At 49.9% G+C, this 19,627-nt stretch overlaps 1 protein-coding gene across 7 annotated transcripts in view; it reads right to left on the bottom strand.

Annotated features, from left to right (window-relative positions):
• ZNF451 (zinc finger protein 451) overlaps positions 1-19,627 on the bottom strand; it is a 78,505-nt gene that overhangs the window by 55,375 nt on the left and 3,503 nt on the right. The window lies entirely within an intron of this gene.

The raw sequence follows: 19,627 nt of genomic DNA, 5'->3' as shown, positions 1-19,627 counted from the left end.
CCTGTTTCTCCAACTGCACTTAGGCATCAGTCTATTATCAAGAGATGGAATGCTAGATCTCACTATACAAAGTGAAAAGGAGTACTTGTGGCACCTTAGAGACTAACCAATTTATTTGAGCATGAGCTTTCGTGAGCTACAGCTCACTTCATCGGATGCATACCGTGGAAACTGCAGTAGACATTATATACACACAGAGACCATGAAACAATACCCCCTCCCACCCCACTGTCCTGCTGGTAATAGCTTATCTAAAGTGATCATCAAGTTGGGCCATTTCCAGCACAAATCCAGGTTTTCTCACCCTTCCCCCCCGCACAAACTCACTTTCCTGCTGGTAATAGTCCATCCAAAGTGACCACTCTCTTCACAATGTGTATGATAATCAAGGTGGGTCATTTCCAGCACAAATCCAGGTTCTCTCACTCCCTCACCCCCCTCCAAAAACCACACACACAAACTCAATCTCCTGCTGGTAATAGCTTATCCAAAGTGACCACTCTCCCTACAATGTGCATGATAATCAAGGTGGGCCATTTCCTTAATTTAGGCTTAAATAGAGACTGGGAGTGGCTAAGTCATTATGCCCTTGCTATTTCCTACTTGCTATATACTATTTCCCCTTGCTTTTTCCTACCCTCCCCCACCGCCAGACGTTCTGGTTAAACTTGGATTTAAACTTGGAGAGTGGTCAGTTTGGATGAGCTATTGCCAGCAGGAGAGTGAGTTTATGTGTGTGTGTGTTCCCGGGGGGGGCGGGGGTGAGAAAGCCTGGATCTGTGCTGGAAATGACCCACCTTGATTACCATGCACATTGTAGGGAGAGTGGTCACTTTGGATGAGCTATTACCAGCAGGAGAGTGAGTTTGTGTGGGGGGGGCGGAGGGTGAGAAAACCTGGATTTGTGCTGGAAATGGCCCAACTTGATGATCACTTTAGATAAGCTATTACCAGCAGGACAGTGGGGTGGGAGGGGGTATTGTTTCATGGTCTCTGTGTGTATATAATGTCTACTGCAGTTTCCACGGTATGCATCCGATGAAGTGAGCTGTAGCTCACGAAAGCTCATGCTCAAATAAATTGGTTAGTCTCTAAGGTGCTACAAGTACTCCTTTTCTTTTTGCAAAGACAGACTAACACGGCTGTTACTCTGAAAACTATACAAAGTGATACTCAGCCCACAAAACAAAGACTTCTATCAGAAAAGTTAAGAGTTCAACACTCAGAGAACAAAGCATTACCACAGATTAAACACATAACACAGGAAATAGTACTGTATCACACAGTTGTCCTGCAACAGTTTTTTCAGAAGTCTCCCATAACCATCTTCTGGAAGTGATATACTTCTTACATAATAAGCACTATATATTATTTCTGTCTACATGACCTGTACCCTGACATATGTTTATGTACACAAAAGGCATTACATAAGCCAATGAATAGAAAAAGTTTTCTTCATTTGTTTTATTAAATCTTTATCAGATGTAAGAAGGAATTGGATGAGACACCAGTATGTTATTACAGTCAAAAGTGAGGATTCTGGAAAGAATGCCACTTGCCGATTGCCCACCATGGTAGATCTCTATCCCACAAAGAAAACTGACATGCCACTTGTGGCACCTTAGAGACTAACAAATTTATTTGAGCATAAGCTTTCGTGAGCTACAGCTCACTTCATCGGATGCATTCCACTGCATTCAGTGGAACACATCCGATGAGGTGAGCTGTAGCTCATGAAAGCTTATGCTCAAATAAATGTGTTAGTCTTTAAGGTGCCACTAGTACTCCTTTTCTTTTTGCGAACACAGACTAACATGGCTGCTACTCTGAAACCTGACATGCCACTGTGAGTCTGCACAATGTCAGCGTAACACAAACCAGCACAGAGATGCAGACTGCCAAGGAATGATACAAGTGAACTATCAAAGGGGACAGGAACAAAATTCCAAAGTACAATGCGGGAACAGCAATCAGTATCTTAAATAAAGGGAGTACGTCACTGTTTGAAAAAAAGGTCATCCAAAGTTAAGTCTCGAGCTCCAGGTCTTTCTTGTGACAAAACATTCATAGATTTTAAGGGAAAAGGACCATTATGATCATGTAGTCTGACCTTCTGAACAACAGACATACATACTGTGGTCTACAGTATCCCATATTGTTAGAATCATGCCAGAATAGGATAAGTAAACTTATATATGTAGCACATCAAACATTAATTTCTGCAGAATCTACAATCATTTTTTTTAAAAAGCGTCTAGAGCGTCTATATCTGAAATGATGCAAGATTGTCTTTTCAGTCTCCAGGCAGCTCTAGTGTGTCTGTAGCTATTAATAACTTGTCCCAGAACATTAGAATTTAATTAACAAAAAACTAATTAGTTTCACTGCTACTATTCAGAACCTTATTAGTGAAAAAAAACTCAGCTGCACTTTGCTTAGCCAGAAGGTGGTTAGAAAGACCCTGGAGCAGCCTCTAAGAACTCTAGGGCACCTCCTTTTCAAGACGTTTTTGGAATAGTGGGGTTGGGCTTCACATCATCATTGCCTAAAACTTCAGAGGTGCACTTCGGCCTCTCCCGTTTTCTATCAGCCTCCAGCTAGCAGGTGTCTATTATAATTTTTCAAACCTTTTTGAAAATGTATCTATGTATGCATTTACGTACGTCATCAAATTAATACCTCAGAAACAGCCAGGGTGGATAAAAATCAATGATTTAAAAATAAATAAATAAAATAAATGTTAGATTTTTTTTTTTATTTAAATCTGGTTTTTTTTTATAAAATGCTTTTTGAGGAAAAAAAACCGACCTAAAGATAGTTTTAATTAAGATACATTGTAGCTCAAAGATATCTCATCATGGAATAGGAATTATAAATTCTAATTATATAGTATGAGACAATATAGCACCTTATTTCAATGTGACTAGTTTGGAATGTGAGGAGGTGACCGGTTGCTTCCCAGCTTATGGCTGCCTCTGTTGCTTAGCCAAAGGCCTTAGCCTAAGAACAGGGCCTCAGACTGTCATAAGAGAAGGACCTTACACTGGCAGACAGTCATTTTGATTCTTTCTTTTATACCTCTATAACTAGCCAAGTGATAAGAATACACCTAAATTCTTAGAGTACAGGCCTTTACAGCCAGGCCTGAATATCTATGTGTGATTGGAATAACAGAGACTTGGTGGGATAACTCACATGCCTGGAGTACTGTCATGGATGGATATAAGCTGTTCAGGAAGGACAGGAAGGGCAGAAAAGGTGGGGGAGTTGCACTGTATGTAAGAGAGCAGTAGGACTGCTCAGAGCTCAAATATGAAACTGCAGAAAAACCTAAGAGTCTCTGGATTAAATTTAGAAGTGCGAGCAACAAGGGTGATGTCGTGGTGGGAGTCTACTATAGACCACCAGACCAGAGGGATGAGGTGGACGAGGCTTTCTTCCGGCAACTTCCAGAAGTTACTGGATCGCAGGGCCTGGTTCTCAGGGGAGACTTCAATCACTCTGATACCTGCTGGGAGAGCAATACAGCGGTGCACAGGCAATCCAGGAAGTTTTTGGAAAATGTAGGGGACAATTTCCTGGTGCAAGTGCTGGAGGAACCAATTAGGGGCAGAGCTCTTCTTGACCTGCTGCTCACAAACCGGGAAGAATTAGTAGGGGAAGCAAAAGTGGATGGGAACCTGGGAGGCAGTGACCATGAAATGGTTCAAGTTCAGGATCCTAACACAAGGAAGAAAGGAGAGAAGCAGAATACAGACCCTGGACTTCAGAAAAGCAGACTTTGACTCCCTCAGGGAACTGATGGGCAAGATCCCCTGGGAGAATAACATGAGGGGGAAAGGAGTCCAGGAGAGCTGGCTGTATTTTAAAGAATCCTTATTGAGGTTACAGGGACAAACCATCCCGATGTGTAGAAAGAATAGTAAATACGGCAGGCGACCAGCTTGGCTTAACAGTGAAATCCTCGCTGCTCTTAAATACAAAAAAGAAGCTTACAAGAAGTGGAAGATTGGACAAATGACCAGGGATGAGTATAAAAATATTGCTTGGGCATGCAGGAGTGAAATCAGGAAGGCCAAATCACACCTAGAGTTGCTGCTAGCAAGAGATGTTAAGAGTAACAAGAAGGGTTTCTTCAGGTATGTTAGCAACAAGAAGAAAGTCAAGGGAAGTGTGGGCCCCTTCCTGAATGAGTGAGGCAACCTAGTGACAGAGGATGTGGAAAAAGCTAATGTACTCAATGCTTTTTTTGCCTCTGTCTTCACGAACAATGTCAGCTCTCAGACTACTGCACTGGGCAGTACAGCATGGGGAGGAGGTGACCAGCCCTCTGTGGAGAAAGAAGTGGTTGGGGACTATTTAGAAAAGCTGGACGAGCACAAGTCCATGGGGCCGGATGCTTTGCATCCGAGAGTGCTAAAGGAGTTGGCGGATGTGATTGCAGAGCCATTGGCCATTATCTTTGAAAACTCCTGGCGATCAGGGGAGGTCCCAGATGACTGGAAAAAGGCTAATGTAGTGTCCATCTTTAAAAAAGGGAAGAAGGAGGATCCTGGGAACTACAGGCCAGTCAGCCTCACCTCAGTCCCTGGAAAAATCATGCAGCAGGTCCTCAAGGAATCAATTCTGAAGCACTTAGAGGAGAGGAAAGTGATCAGGAACAGGCAGCATGGATTCACCAAGGGCAAGTCATGCCTGACTAATCTAATTGCCTTCTATGACGAGATAACTGGCTCTGTGGATGAAGGGAAAGCAGTGGACGTGCTGTTCCTTGACTTTAGCAAAACTTTCGACACGGTCTCCCACAGTATTCTTGCCAGCAAATTAAAGAAGTATGGGCTGGATGAATGGACTATAAGGTGGATAGAAAGCTGGCTAGATTGTTGGGTTCAACGGGTAGTGATCAATGACTCCATGTCTAATTGGCAGCTGGTATCAAGTGGAGTGCCCCAGGGGTCGGTTTTGTTCAATATCTTCATAAATGATCTGGAGGATGGCGTGGATTGCACCCTGTCATAACTATAAAGGGAAAAGTAAACCCCTTTAAAATCCCTCCTGGCCAGAGGAAAAATCCTCTCACCTGTAAAGGGTTAAGAAGCTAAAGGTAACCTCGCTGGCACCTGACCAAAATGACCAATGAGGAGACAAGATACTTTCAAAAGCTGGGAGGAGGAAGAGAAACAAAGGGTCTGTGTGTCTGTCGGTATGCTGCTTTGCCGGGGATAGAACAGGAATGGAGTCTTAGAACTTTTAGTAAGTAACCTAGCTAGGTATGCGTTAGATTATGATTTCTTTAAATGGCTGAGAAAAGAATTGTGCTGGATAGAATGACTATTTCTGTCTGTGTATCTTTTTTGTAACTTAAGGTTTTGCCTAGAGGGATTCGCTATGTTTTGAATCTAATTACCCTATAAGGTACCTACCATCCTGATTTTACAGGGGGGATTCCTTTACTCCTATTTACTTCTATTTCTATTAAAAGTCTTCTTGTAAGAAAACTGAATGCTTTTTCATTGTTCTCAGATCCAAGGGTTTGGGTCTGTGGTCACCTGTGCAAATTGGTGAGGATTTTTACCAAACCTTTCCCAGGAAGTGGGGTGCAAGGGTTGGGAGGATTTTGGGGGGAAAGACGTGTCCAAACTACGTTTCCCAGGAAACCCAGTTAGAGTTTGGTGGTGGCAGTGGTTATTCCAAGGACAAAAGATAAAATTAATTTATACCTTGGGGAAGTTTTAACCTAAGCTGGTAAAAGTAAGCTTAGGAGGTTTTCATGCAGGTCCCCACATCTGTACCCTAGAGTTCAGAGTGGAGGAGGAACCTTGACACACCCTCAGCAAGTTTGCAGATGACACTAAACTGAGAGGAGTGGTAGATACGCTGGAGGGTAGGGATAGGATACAGAGGGACCTAGACAAATTGGAGGACTGGGCCAAAAGAAATCTGATGAGGTTCAACAAGGACAAGTGCAGAGTCCTGCACTTAGGACGGAAGAATCCAATGCACCGCTACAGACTAGGGACCGAATGGCTCGGCAGCAGTTCTGCAGAAAAGGACCTAGGGGTTACAGTGGACGAGAAGTTGGATATGAGTCAACAGTGTGCCCTTGTTCCAAGAAGGCCAATGGCATTTTGGGCTGTATAAATAGGGGCATTGCCAGAAGATCGAGGGACGTGATCGTTCCTCTCTATTCAACATTGGTGAGGCCTCATCTGGAGTACTGTGTCCAGTTTGGGGACCCACACTACAAGAAGGATGTGGATAAATTGGAAAGAGTCCAGTGGAGGGCAACAAAAATGATTAGGGGACTGGAACACATGACTTATGAGGAGAGACTGAGGGAACTGGGGATGTTTAGTCTTCAGAAGAGAAGAATGAGGGGGGATTTGATAGCTGCTTTTAACTACCTGAAAGGGGGTTCCAAAGAGGATGGCTCTAGACTGTTCTCAGTGGTAGCAGGTGACAGAACAAGGAGAAATGGTCTCAAGTTGCAGAGGGGGAGATTTAGGTTGGATATTACAAAAAACTTTTTCACTATGAGGGTGGTGAAACACTGGAATGCGTTACCTAGGAGGTGCTGGAATCTTCTTCCCTAGAAGTTTTTAAGGTCAGGCTTGACAAAGCCCTGGCTGGGATGATTTAGTCGGGGATCGGTCCTGCTTTGAGCAGGGAGTTGGACTAGATGACCTCCTGAGGTCCCTTCCAACCCTGATATTCTATGATCTATATCCTAACAAGGACCCCTAACTTAGCAGATTCACTAACTCTCAAGGACCTACTACTTGAGGTACTTTTTAAAGAAATAATTATCTTTATATATTTTGGCTATTCATTCTTCATATTCTTAGTCTCCCATCTTATAAATACTGTGTCCAGTAAGACTATCTCCAAAAGTGAGTGTTTGCAGGTTCTTTATGCAACTATCCTATTAGCATGACTTGGGATAGAGTTCCATTTTTAAAAGAATACTACATCCTGAATAACCTATTTTACTTTGCCATTCAAACAATGTTCATGATTTAACATATTAGTTCTACAGCACAATAAGTATGCACAATGCTTTACAGACAAATGAAGATAATTTCTTGCCCAGGGAAACTGACAGTGAGAATTAGACATAGCACTGTAAGGGCAGGTCTTCACTATCCGCTGGATAGTGATCGATCTATCGGGGATCCCCGAATGCACCCCCGTCGACTCCGGAACTCCAGCTCACGAGAGGCAGAAGCGGAGTCGACGGGGGAGCGGCAGCGGTCAGCTCACCGCGGCCTCACGGCCAGGTAAGTCAACCTAAGATACGCAACTTCAGCTACATGAATAGCGTAGCTGAAGTCGGTGTATCTTAGGTCACCTCCCCCCCCCCCCGCAGTGTAGACCAGGGCTGAGAGATAAATAATTGTTACGGAATTGTTACAGAACAAATTCTCTTTTGTGAGATACACACCTTGTTGATTCCTTTTTATTTTTCTTCTAATATATTATTTTTTGAGGGGGAGCTTTTCAAAGGCCGAAGTGGCAGTTAGACCTCAATTCCCATTTTTCAACAAGAGCTGGGTGCCTCACCCTGTGCTTTTGAAAAAGCTCATTGAAGAAGCAAAATCAGACAGTTCAGAAGACTTGAGTAGAGGTCACCACAAGCCAGCTCAATTAAGTTAATAAAGCTTGAGAAGGAATTTGAAAGAGAGTACCAAGGTCAACCTCACTGTTGTTCTGGAGTACACAAGTTTCCTGTGATTCTGGAAAACCTCCATGTAAATTCTATATATTCTGTCTTTGAGTTTTCATTCAGATTCTATACAACAGTTCCAACTACCGTACTGTAGAGCAAAGAACAAAGAAAGAATGGGAGAGAACCCAATGCCCCACAGAAGAGTTACAGTGTGCATTGTACAAATTCAGACAATTTCTTTCAGATAGGATCATATAGTGTCATAATTTAACGTCATATAGATATTAATTATATGTGGTGCTGCACAAGACGCAAAGGCCACAATCCTGCCAAGACTGACACACAATCTCAACTTTAAGCTGAGCTTCATAGGAGTACTTAGAAAATTAAACACGTTCATAAGTCCTTGCAGGATCAACACCAAACTAAGGCCTGTACTTGCTCAAAGAACTTCTAAACTAAAAGGTAAAGATTAAACAGATAGGATTCTAGAAGATGGAATAATTAAGCTGTGTAATTTTTTACTGTGTTTACCCTTTGCAAAGATAGTTTTTGTCAAGAAGCCCTTAATAGGAGTCCAAAGTTTTTTATTCCTTTTTCAATAATTTAGATATAATTGGTTTCATCAACTAAAAAGAAATACAAAACAAAACCTTCATAAATCAAACTGCACTTCATTATTTGCTTTAAGCAGAGCAAACAATGTGAAAGAGACTGGGGATATGTCTAAGTCAAAGTTTCAACTCCATTTTGTTCCATGAATGACATTTTTAATTGTAACCTTAATGGTGCCTTTCACTTTGCATTGTAACTTCCATGTTGGACTAAGACATCCAGTTTGCGTTGAAAAAACTAACTTGGTTGTGACAAAGCTATCGTAGACCCTATCCTCTTCATGCTAAGGCGTGGGATATCTCAGAGAGGTCTAACAATGAGAGCACCATCAAGGGCCATCAGTGTTGAATGACTTTCCCCAAGTCGAACAGTGGGTTTTCTATCTGTAGAGCCACTGACTTTGAATGACTCTCTGCAAGCCTGAGGGGGGCAGGACTGTAGCCTGGCATGTCCCCAGCTGAAACGCATGGGCAAAAAGGGGCAGAGACTGTTTTAAAACAGGGGTGTTTTCAGACCAAGGGGCCAGACCATCACAACATGCAAGACAACCAGCCTCAGGACACAAAAAGCACGAAGAACTACCTAGTCTAAAAAACACTGACCAAACCCAGGACTCACAGGAGGGATAAAAGTAAAGTAAGGAAGGGTGTCCGTTCAAGATTTTGTTGTTTTCCCAAGATCAGTAGCTCTCTAATATGCTTTATTGATAGTAAAGTGTCTGTGGTTAAGATATCCTTTCCTTAACCTGTGCTCTTCACCCTGCTGTGACACTGTCCCTGACGGATTTAAGAAACCAGAGCTTCCACAGCCAGGGTGACTCTGGAGGAACATGCTTAGCAACTGCAGGCCCATGGGGGGCTAGGGCACTAATTTGGAGATCTAAGGCAGCCAGATCACAGGGTCCTACTGCCCAAGAATATGGATATGGAGTCTACACATGGGTCTATGGATATGGAGTCAGATATGGAGTCTACACCTGGGAGTGCACTTGAGACACCCAGAGCTAGGAACAGTGACTGGTAACGACCAGACCCTGGGGTAGCTTAGAAGCACAAGGGGCACAGGATTCAGGTCCATTTACAAAAGACTGGTGACCGTCCAGAAGAGAGGAGTGGGCCAGGTTGTAATTATTGTAAATGGGTAAAAATCAATTATTACAAAAATAAAAGTTGGATTTTTTTTAATTGAAATTAAATACATTATCTTGTAAAAGGTGATTTAAAAATCAAATTTGAAATTATGACCATGTGTACTAAAGCCTGAAATCACCATAATTATTAAAATTATGTGACAGGGTCGGGCCAGATGGCTATAGGAGTGTAACAGAGGGCAGATATATTAGCCCCAGGCTAAGTAGGTCCCTTTTCCCTGGGTAAGGTAACAGGGAAGGTTTTTTTTTTTTTTTTTTTAGAAACAGAAAGAAAGTTTATTGGTAACGCTTACAAAATTACCAAAGGAAACAAAACAATTATGCAACAAAACAACGCAATCAGAAGGTATAACACAGCAGCTTTCAGGAGGGAGAAGTGTTCAGGCTAGCCTGGGCCCAGAGCGGGGGGGCTTCCTCGACACTCGTGGTCTTCCACCCTCCTGAGTTACCTGGTGGCCTAGAGCGGGGGGGCTTCCTCGACACTCGTGGTCTTCCACCCCCTCGAGTTACCCAGTGCCGCGCCCAGTGTCACCGATCCTCCCTCTCCTGAGAGTGCCCGGTAAGATGGGCACGGCTGCGGGGTGGGCGGTTTGGGGGGGGGATAGACACCCATGTATTATAGGACCCCTCCTAGATGACAGGAATGATGGTATCCACAGCGGCAACGGCTGGGGCTGGCGTCTCTCGCTCTTCCCCTCAATCAAAGGGTCAGACGCAGGGAACCGGACGGGGTCACCGAGCAGAGAACCCCAGACAGCGCCCACCGCTCCTCGAAGGCGTCAAGGGAGTCAGTGGACGCCGCCCAGAGGAACTCCGCCCGGATACGTGAATGTACTGAGGATCGGAAAACGGCCCCACAATCGCAGGACGTTTCATGGGCCAACCTCCTCTCTCTGGTTTTATAAATGGCTGTTTTAGCCAAAGCTAGGAGGAGGTTGACCAGAAGATCCTGCGACTTTGTGGGGCCACGGATGGGAAGTGTATAGATAAAAAGGTGGGGGGAAAAATGAAGCCAGAAGTGTAATAGAATATTTGTGAGGAGCCGGAAAAGGGGCTGCAATCTGGCACACTCTAAATACACGTGCGCCAGGGTTTCCCTCACATTACAGAAAGGACAAGTGTCCGGAATGGGGGTAAACCATGTCAGAAACACACCCGTGCTCACAGCTCCGTGAAGGAGCCGCCAACTGATGTCCCCGACAGGCCTTGGGACCAAGGTGGAGTACAGGCTGGCCCACCGAGGTTGCTCACCCTCCAAAGGTGGCAGGAGATCCCGCCACTTTGTATCGGGGCGGGACACCAGGGTGTGGGCTTGAAGGGTGTGAAGCGTAAGTGTATATAAGTATTTCCGTGGTGCAATTTGAAAGCTAACCGGCTGCAGTTCGTGCAGCCGGCTTGCAGTGAAAGGGTGAGGGGTTTGTTGGGATCTACGGGGTGGGGGCCCGATGGAAAGGTCCGGCGGGCCTGGGGTAAGGGATGGGCGGGGTGCGCCCTCGCACAAGGCTCGGCTAACGTAAGCCCGAGCAGCGGGGGTCAAGGCGGCCTTCACCTCCTGAAGTACGCGCCGGGGGGTACGGAGGCTGGAGAGCCCCATGCGCCGAGCGAGCGTCAGGGGATCCAGCCAGTCTCTCCGGTCGTAGTCCAGGAGGTCTCCGACCCTCGTGACTTCCGCCAGGACCAACCTCTGGCGCACCGAGCGGGACTCCGCCACCTGCACACGGAGTTGGGGGTTGTGTAGCAGGGGCTCCGTGAGGAGATCTGCTCCCACGGTGGCCGCCACGGACCTGGTTGTTAGAAACAGTTTCCAGGTCTGGAGGAGGTCCTGGTAGAAGACCGGCAGCCCGGAGAGGTCTCGCGGAAAACCCCTCGGAGAAAGATAAAAAAGCTGCCGGTCATATCGAAGCCCTTGGAAACGGCGCAGGAAGGCGTGCGCCAGTATGCTCCACGCCGAACTACGTGCACTATAAAAGAGCCTCTGCAGGGCCTGGAGGCGGAAAACGCGGACCTGAGTGTACAGACACTTCAGGCCCTGCCCTCCTTCCTTCAGGGGTAAATGAAGAACTCCAACACGGGCCCAGTGCATTCCTGACCAGAAGAACTCTAGAATCAATCTCCGGAGGTGGGTCAGGAAACCCGGGGCTGGGGCCAGGGTGTTGAGCCGGTACCAGAGCGTGGACAGGACTAGTTGGTTAAGCACCAGTGCTCTCCCTCGGAGGGAGAGACATCGGAGTAGCCTCGTCCATCTCCGGATCCGCTCTATCACCCCGCCCTCTAAATTTTGCCAGTTCTCCGGCGGGGAAGGATGCGTGGCGGAAAGGTAAACACCAAGATAGAGCAGTGGACCCGCACTCCACCGGATGGTCTGAAGTGCGGGTGGGAGGGAGCTTACCTGCCGCCAGTCCCCCACCGCCAAGCCAGAGCTCTTGACCCAGTTGACTCGGGCGGAGGAGGCTGCCGAATAGATGGCTTGGCATGCCTCCACTCGCGTCAAGTCGCCCGGGTCCTGGACCACGAGGAGTACGTCATCGGCGTACGCCGACAGGACCAGCCGCAGCTCCGGCTCCCGCAGCACCAACCCTGTCATCCTCCTGTGGAGGAGACAGAGGAAAGGCTCGATCACCAGAGCGTACAACTGGCCCGAGAGGGGGCACCCCTGCCGCACTCCTCACCCGAAGCTGACCGGTTCAGTCAGGGTCCAGTTGAGCCTAACCAAACACTCCGCGGAGGCATACAGCACCCGGAGAAAACTCACAAACTGAGGTCCAAATCCAAACGCCTGCAGAGTGCTCAGGAGGTACCCATGGTCTACTCTATCGAACGCCTTCTCCTGATCAAGAGACAGGAGGGCAAACGATAGACCATCTCTCCGCCCGAGTTCCAAAAGGTCTCGGACTAGAAAGAGGTTGTCAAAAATGCTGTGACCCGGGACAGTATAGGTCTGGTCTGGGTGGACCACGTCCGCCATCACGGACCCTAGCCGCAGCGAGATTGCTTTCGCTACGATTTTGTAATCCGTGCTAAGGAGTGAGACGGGACGCCAGTTTCGTAGATCGCGGAGGTCCCCCTTCTTCGGCAGCAAGGCGAGCACCGCTCGCCTGCATGACAGAGGGAGGACCCCGCTCTGCAAGGACTCAGCCCAGACGGTGACTAGGTCTGGGCCGAGAATGTCCCAGAACGCGTGGTAAAACTCCACGGGCAGCCCGTCCATGCCCGGAGATTTATTGGTGGGCATGCGACGGAGGGCTTCCAAGAACTCGGCCAGGGTGAGAGGCAGCTCTAGTCGGTCTCGGTCGCCCACGCTGACCGTGGGGAGTTCCTCCCAGAGCACCTCGCAAGCGTCAGGATCGGTCGGGTCCGGGGAGAAAAGGCTTGTGTAGAAGTCACGGGCCCTCCCACACATCTCCTCCGGATCCGTGAGGGGGGTGCCGTCTTCCGCAAGAAGGCAGGTGACATGTTTCTTGGCCCCCCTCGTTTTCTCCAGGGCATAGAAGAAGCGGGAGCCGCGGTCCATCTCCCGAAGGAGGCGGATGCGGGACCGAACGAAGGCACCTCGGGCCCGGTGGTCCTCAAGGGCCCGGAGCTCCTCCCGCTTCTCCCGGCACGCTCCGCAGAGGGACGGGTCCTTGGGATCGGCGGCCAGGCGCCTCTCCATCTCTAAGACCTCCCGTTCCAACTGCTCTATCGCCGCATTTCGCCGTCGGCTGGTGCCCCAAGTGTAGTCACGGCAGAAGAGCTTGGCGCGCACCTTCCCGAGATCCCACCATCGCCGCACCGAGGGAAAGGCACGCCACTGCTCTCGCCAGGCCAGCCAAAACTCCCGGAAGGACATCACAAAGCTCTCGTCCTCCAACAGGCTGTTATTAAAGTGCCAATAGGCCGGCCCCGGTCTCTTTGCACGGAGGGAGACCGTTACAGTGACTAAATGATGATCGAAGAATGGGGCCGGCTGAATGGCGGAGGAGTGGGCCTGTGAAAGATGGAAACGGGATAAGTAAATACGGTCCAACCGAGAGTGGTGTGACCGATGGGCCTCCACCCGGACAAAGGTGAACGTGGAGGTGTCATCTGGGTGATGGTCACGCCAGACGTCCACTAGGGAGTGATGGTCAACTATCCCTTGGAGAATATTCGCAGTGGCCGGGCTCGGTTCGGCCCCTGAGCGGTCCCGTTCCTCGAGGGTGGTGTTAAAGTCCCCTCCCAGGACCAGGCACTCGTGCGAATCCAGGGTGCCAAGAAAGTCGGACACCTGCTGATAAAATTGTGGCCGCCTGGAGCTCAGTTGCGGGGCATAGATGTTAACAAGATTAATCACGAGCCCCTCCATACGGACTCGAAGGTGCAGCAGGTGGCCCGGCACGGCCTCATTGACCCCTAGCACCTCAGGCCGTAGGTTGGGGGAGAACAGGGTCGCCACTCCAGCTTGCCAGGTCGCGAAGTGGCTAAAGTATACCCCGTCCCCCCACTCCAGCCGCCACCTATCCTCGGCGGCCGGGTCCGTATGGGTCTCCTGCAGGAAAACTACAGAGTACCTTCCTTCCCAAAGGTAAGAGAGCACCTGGGACCTGCGGAGAGCCATCCTACAGCCCCTGGTATTCAGGGTCGCAATAATAAGAGGCGTCATGCGGAGGGCTGGGGGCCTCGTATTGGCGGGGGGGTTCAGGGCCCCCGGCGGGTTGCACAGCAACCCGTGACCCATCCCGTGGGTAAGTAGATAGCGTCGGAAGCTGCGGGCTCGCTCGTAGGCCGCAGCACAGCGCCTTCCTTGCCCCCTGCCCTCCTTTATAAGGGCCCTTGTGGCCTGGAGGATTTGATCAAAGTCCCCCCATAGCTGAAGAGCCAGCTGTGCCCTATCGCGGGCGCCACGGGTGTGCTCTAGGAACTTCCGTAGCGCATGCCGCAGCTCATGGGGGGGTGGGGTTACAATTCCCGAGGTGTTCCCTGATGGGCCTCTTAATACAGCCTCGTGGTCCGCTAAGGCGGGTAGACAGGGTGCAGACCACCGACGGGGCGTCTGACAGGCTGGGGTTATTAAATTCATTTCACGCCTTGGGGTGGAGGGGGATGGCAGGGGAAAAATTGCCACTCCTAATGGGTCGCGGCTAGAAAGTGCAAAGACGGCTCCCTGGGGGGAATCTGCAAAAGGCGGAAAGGAAATAACCCCAGGGGCGGCATTAACATTGCAGGAGGAGGGACCTTGGGCAGGGGCAAGGCTCTGGGGTGCAGGAGGCAAGCAGCTAAAGGAAAGTGCCTCCTGAGCAGAGTCAAGGGTTAAGGGGTAAGGGAGGGGGCTCCCAATAATGCTAGGTGCTGGCTCCATGGTGGTCTTAGCGGCCATGGCATCAGGTGGTGGACCACCTTCTGCAGGGTGCTCACCCGGGAAGGCAATTAGGGGGAGGGAGCATGGGGAAAGGGAGGCTGGGGTAAGGCTGCCCAGCTCGAGGCCAGCCGGCAGCAGATCATCCCCTCCCTGGGTGACCGGGGTCAAATATAGGGCCTCAATCTCCGCGTACACGGGGGAGAGGCCAACTCCTGCCACCCCGGGGGCCTCTCCTCTAGGGCCCGCCTCAACGGTCGCCTCGGGGTCCGCGGGGGGTTCGGGTAGCGTCCAGACAGAAGGGGCGTCCTCAGAAGTCTTGGAGGGGAGGGTCTCCCGTGGAGGGGGGATTCTGCCCTCCAATGCCAGTCCATCTTTCCCTCCCGACACCAGCGGATGGATCTCGCTCGTGGCCGTGGCGGGAGGCTCGATAGCAGTGCCTCCTTTCCTGGTCTTCCGGGGGGCTTCCGCGTCGGGTGGATGCAGCGGAGCTCGAGCCTTCCGCTTGCCTCGCTTTCCCTGGACTAGGGTCCAGCCCTCCATAGCGTCATCTGGGGGGTGGTTAGCAGGGGTCGTGTCGGGGGGCGGAGGCGATGATTTAGGGGTTTGGGGAGGTAGCGGTGAGGCAACATGAGGGGCGGGGGTTTCTCCTTGGGGAGGGCCCTCTCCTATACCCGGTAATATCCTTGCCACACCCTCCTCCATAGGCTCTGTTGGATTGGTACTGGCAAGGGTGGAACTCCCTTGCTCGCCCGGGCGTTGTAGGGAAGGTATCTCTTGGGCCCGGACGGGAGCAGCGATGGGTCGAGTAGGAGGAGGGTTGGTTTCAGGTGCTGGGCAGCCAGGGGCATCGGCAGCGACGGGGCCGATGTCCTGCTGGGTCTCGGGGGTTTCGGGTGCCCCTCCCCCCCGGGCCAAAGGGCAGTCTCTGTGGACATGCCCCGCTGAACGGCAGAGGTAGCACCGGGCCTCTCCGGTAGAATAAAAGACCCGATAGCGGGCTCCCTCGTAGGGGACTAGAAAGGACCCCTCGAGCGCCTCTCCGTCACGTGCCCCTGCCGGTGGCAGAAGCTGCACTTGCCGGCGGAACGAAAAAATGTGACGGAGGGTGGGGTCCTTGCAGCCTAACGGGAGAGGGCTGATGACAGAGACAAGTTTCCCCAGAGTGGAAAGAGCGGGTAACAGGGCAGCATTGGGTAAGAAGGGAGGAACGGAGGTAAGGATGAGGCGAACGCCCAGGTCTTCTAACGGTTCTAGGGGGACAAACACCCCCCCCACCGTCAGGCCCCTCTCTACCGCCTCCTGGGCGGCATCCTCCGAGGCTAAGAAAAAAACGACCTTCCCATACATCTTGGAGGCTGCCACAATAGCCGTGGGTCCTACCACCTTCGCCAACGCCTGCACGTATGTCTCCACGTGTGGCGAGGCAGGCACCAGGAGGCAACGGACGCCGTGCTTCCTGGTCAAGGCGGGGAAAGGGCCTCGGCCGCTGGTGATGGTGGCGGAGGCGGGGGGGGGCGAGATGACGAGGCGGCAGGCAGGGGGGAGCCCGCTGCCGCCCAGGCATACGTCCTGGGGGCCGGGAGAGGGACAATCGCAGAGCTGGTGGAGGGAAACGCAGGGAGGGGCGCCACGGTTGATGACGAGGCCGCAGCGGTGGGGGCAGCCCCTGCCATGGAGGGCTCAGTGGTTTTAGCGGGGCCCTTTCCTTTCCACCCGCCCTGGCCCTTCCGGCGAACCGGGGGGGGTTTCCTAGAATCTGGGTGGGCGGTGGGTGCAGCAGCAGCAGCAATCACCCTGGTGCCTCCTGCTACCGGTGCCCCAGCAGGGGGGGTGGCAAGTATCTTGACAATAGTGGCAGGGGGGGGACCCTGGGGGTCGGGCAGGGGTGGTGGTGGGGGAGGGACAACTAATTTTGTTGAAGCAGTCTCGCCCCTCTCGTTCCCCGCCATTGTGAGCAGGGAGAGACAGGGAGACACCGGAAGGAGGAGGGGGGAGGGGAAAAAGCGGAGTAGCCCCTCCTTCCGCTAGGCTGCGGGCAGGAAGGGGCGGAAAGCCGAGGGGGGGGGACTAGGAGGAGGGGGGGAACAAAATCGGGGTCCAGTAATAGGGGCAAGTTGTGGGATAAGCAATCCGGGGGGGGGTGCAGACCCACACACGTTTGTCCAAAGAGTCTCGGTTGGTCGGCTGTTATGTCCGCTCCGGAAGGCAAAGTTCAAAGCGAACAGCTGGATCCGAAGGGAGATGGCAGGTTGCCAGCAGGGACAGACGGCGGGGGGGCCGTGACAGTTGTAATAACGATGGGGGGGTAGGGGCACCGATGGATCGGGGGTGGGGGTCTCCACGCCACACCCCCTGTGCCGCTACAAACGCAAGTAATCACAGTCAAACTCCCCCCCACGAGAGTATAATTCAGAAAATACTCAGTCTTACGGCCCCCTCACGATGATTTATAGCTCTCCTGAATTATTTCTTCTGTCTGCTGAAATCTTCTTCTCCGGCTGTGTTGGCTGTGTTCCAAGGCTTCCGGCATGTTAAGAATGTTGTAAAGTCCGAGCTGCTGGCAAAACGGCTGAGTCTGGGGGTCTCCACTCCCCCCTCCGGACAGCAAATCGGCAATCTTCCCCCCCCTCCTCCGGGGGCTCAGCTGAGGCAAGTAGCTGGCCCGAAAGCAGGCGTGGGGGGGGGGTGCTGGCGAAGGACGTAGACGGGAAAAAAAAAACAAAGAATCAAGAAAAAACAAAAAAGCGTCTGGCCCGGTCGGGGGGGGGACTAAGGCAGGTGCAAAAAGTAAGAAAAATCTGGGCCAGGGGGCTTTAGGAAAGAATAGAAAGCAGATAGCTGAGGAGCAAGCAAAAGACGTTCCGTTTCCCAACAGGAAAGCTTCCAGAACAATCAGGAACCTTCTGGAGACAATTAAGACAGGCTGATTAGAACACCTGCAGCCAATCAAGAAGCTGCTAGAATCAATTAAGGAAGGCTAATCAGGGAACTTGGGTTTTAAAAAGGAGCTCACTCCAGTTTGTGGTATGTGTGAGAGAGGAGCTGGAAGCAAGAGGCACTAGGAGCTGAGAATGTGGACTGTTGGATGACCGAGGTGTGCAAGCATTATCAGACACCAGGAGGAAGGTCCTATGGTAAGGATAAAGAAGGTGCTGGGAGGAGGCCATGGGGAAGTAGCCTGGGGAGTTGTAGCTGTTGCACAGCTGTTCCAGGAGGCACTCTAGACAGCTGCATTCCACAGGGCCCTGGGCTGGAACCCGGAGCAGAGGGCGGGCCCGAGTTCCCCCCAAATCCTCTGAACTCCTGGTCAGACACACGAGGAGTTGACCTGGACTGTGGGTTCAGAAAAACGGCCAAGCTGAGGGTTGCCGTGAAGCTCCAAGGCGAGCAAATCCGCCAATAAGCGCAAGACCCACCAAGGTAGAGGAGGAACTTTGTCACAATTATTTAAATAAAAATTAGTACGAAATGTTTAAATATTTAAATAATAATATAAATTAATAGTTAAAAGTTTAAATGCAAAATCTGTTTTGCTCAAGACAACTATTTATTAAGCAAAGGATGTATTATCTGTAGTTAATTGAACTGATTGTTTTGGGTCCTTCAAATTTTTAAAACTAGTGGATCTCATCCTCTCATACTCTTTTTCATTCATAGCTTGGAAAAGTAAAACAAGCATTCCTACTTCTTCAATTCCCAATTGTTTTCTTAACTTTGAATGAATTAGTCATTGAACTGAACGAACTGAAATGAAGAAAACGTCTCTCTGCACATGCAGATGAGACTACTGCTGCTAAAGGCTTGTTTTGAACTTCAACAAACTCTGGTTGCAGGAGCTCAGCCAGTGACTTCCACCAGTTCAATGGTTTGACTTTCTTTGAAACTTCAGAGAAAAAAAGTATGCAGGAAAAACAAGATTCAAAATCAATTATTTAAATCAAGGTTCCCTACTTGCTGGTTTAAATTATAATTTAATTTGGTGATTTAAATTGCTTTGATTTAAATCAAATCAATCAATCCACCCTGATGTACACATGATTTTGTATTAGTTCAGTGCTCTAGGCATTAGGAAGAGTTTCCACACAAATGCATACAGTATGATTTCAGAAACTGTGCTTAAAACTTTTAAAGTACTTTACATTTATTCAGCAGGTGACAACCCCACATTTACACATTGTAAATTAAGTCTCTGATGAGCAGCCAATCTAAGTCAAGGCCAATGAAAATATAGGATAACATCCTATATTTTAAAAGGGCTGCTGTCACCACCCCTATTTTTCATATTCTATAGTCCTTTTAAAATTAACCCCAAATCTGTTTGGTTTTGTTTTTACTTGTTGTCCACTGACTATTTAGTTTTTAGATCAAGTTTGGAGTTTGTGAAGCTGTCCGTCACTTCCTGATAGAGAGCAAGGTTTGCCTGAGCACCTACTCATGATGACTGGAGCAAGAGAAAGAAGCACCTGCAGACAGGTCAACACCTGCTTACCAAGCTGATAACCTATTTTAGAAAAACAAAACAAAAACAGTCCTCGTCCCCACCCCATTCATGGATCAGCTTGTGTAAGCTCAAACAGGAGGGGGTGAGCACTTCCACTAAACACAAATGCAGATTAGGTATGTGAAACCTGGGCCCATTGCTGGAGAATGGGCCCAGGTTAAAGTCTTTGATCCACCACTAGTGTACAAAGGGAAAGTAAATGCTCTTCTCACAGCTAGTAGTATCGCTTGCCCTCTCTGGGAGAAAGACAGGAAGAAAGATGTTGCCAGGTACCTCCCCAGCCTGACAGAGAGAAAAGCCTGGCTCCCGGACTGGGCTCCAAAGTATGTACCGGTGCCATCCAGGGGTGGGTGGGTAACAGCACAGGCAAAAAATAAC

This window comes from Caretta caretta, chromosome 3 (assembly GCF_965140235.1).
Source record: "Caretta caretta isolate rCarCar2 chromosome 3, rCarCar1.hap1, whole genome shotgun sequence".
Taxonomy (NCBI): domain Eukaryota; kingdom Metazoa; phylum Chordata; order Testudines; family Cheloniidae; genus Caretta; species Caretta caretta.
This window is presented reverse-complemented; position numbering and strand designations above follow the sequence as displayed.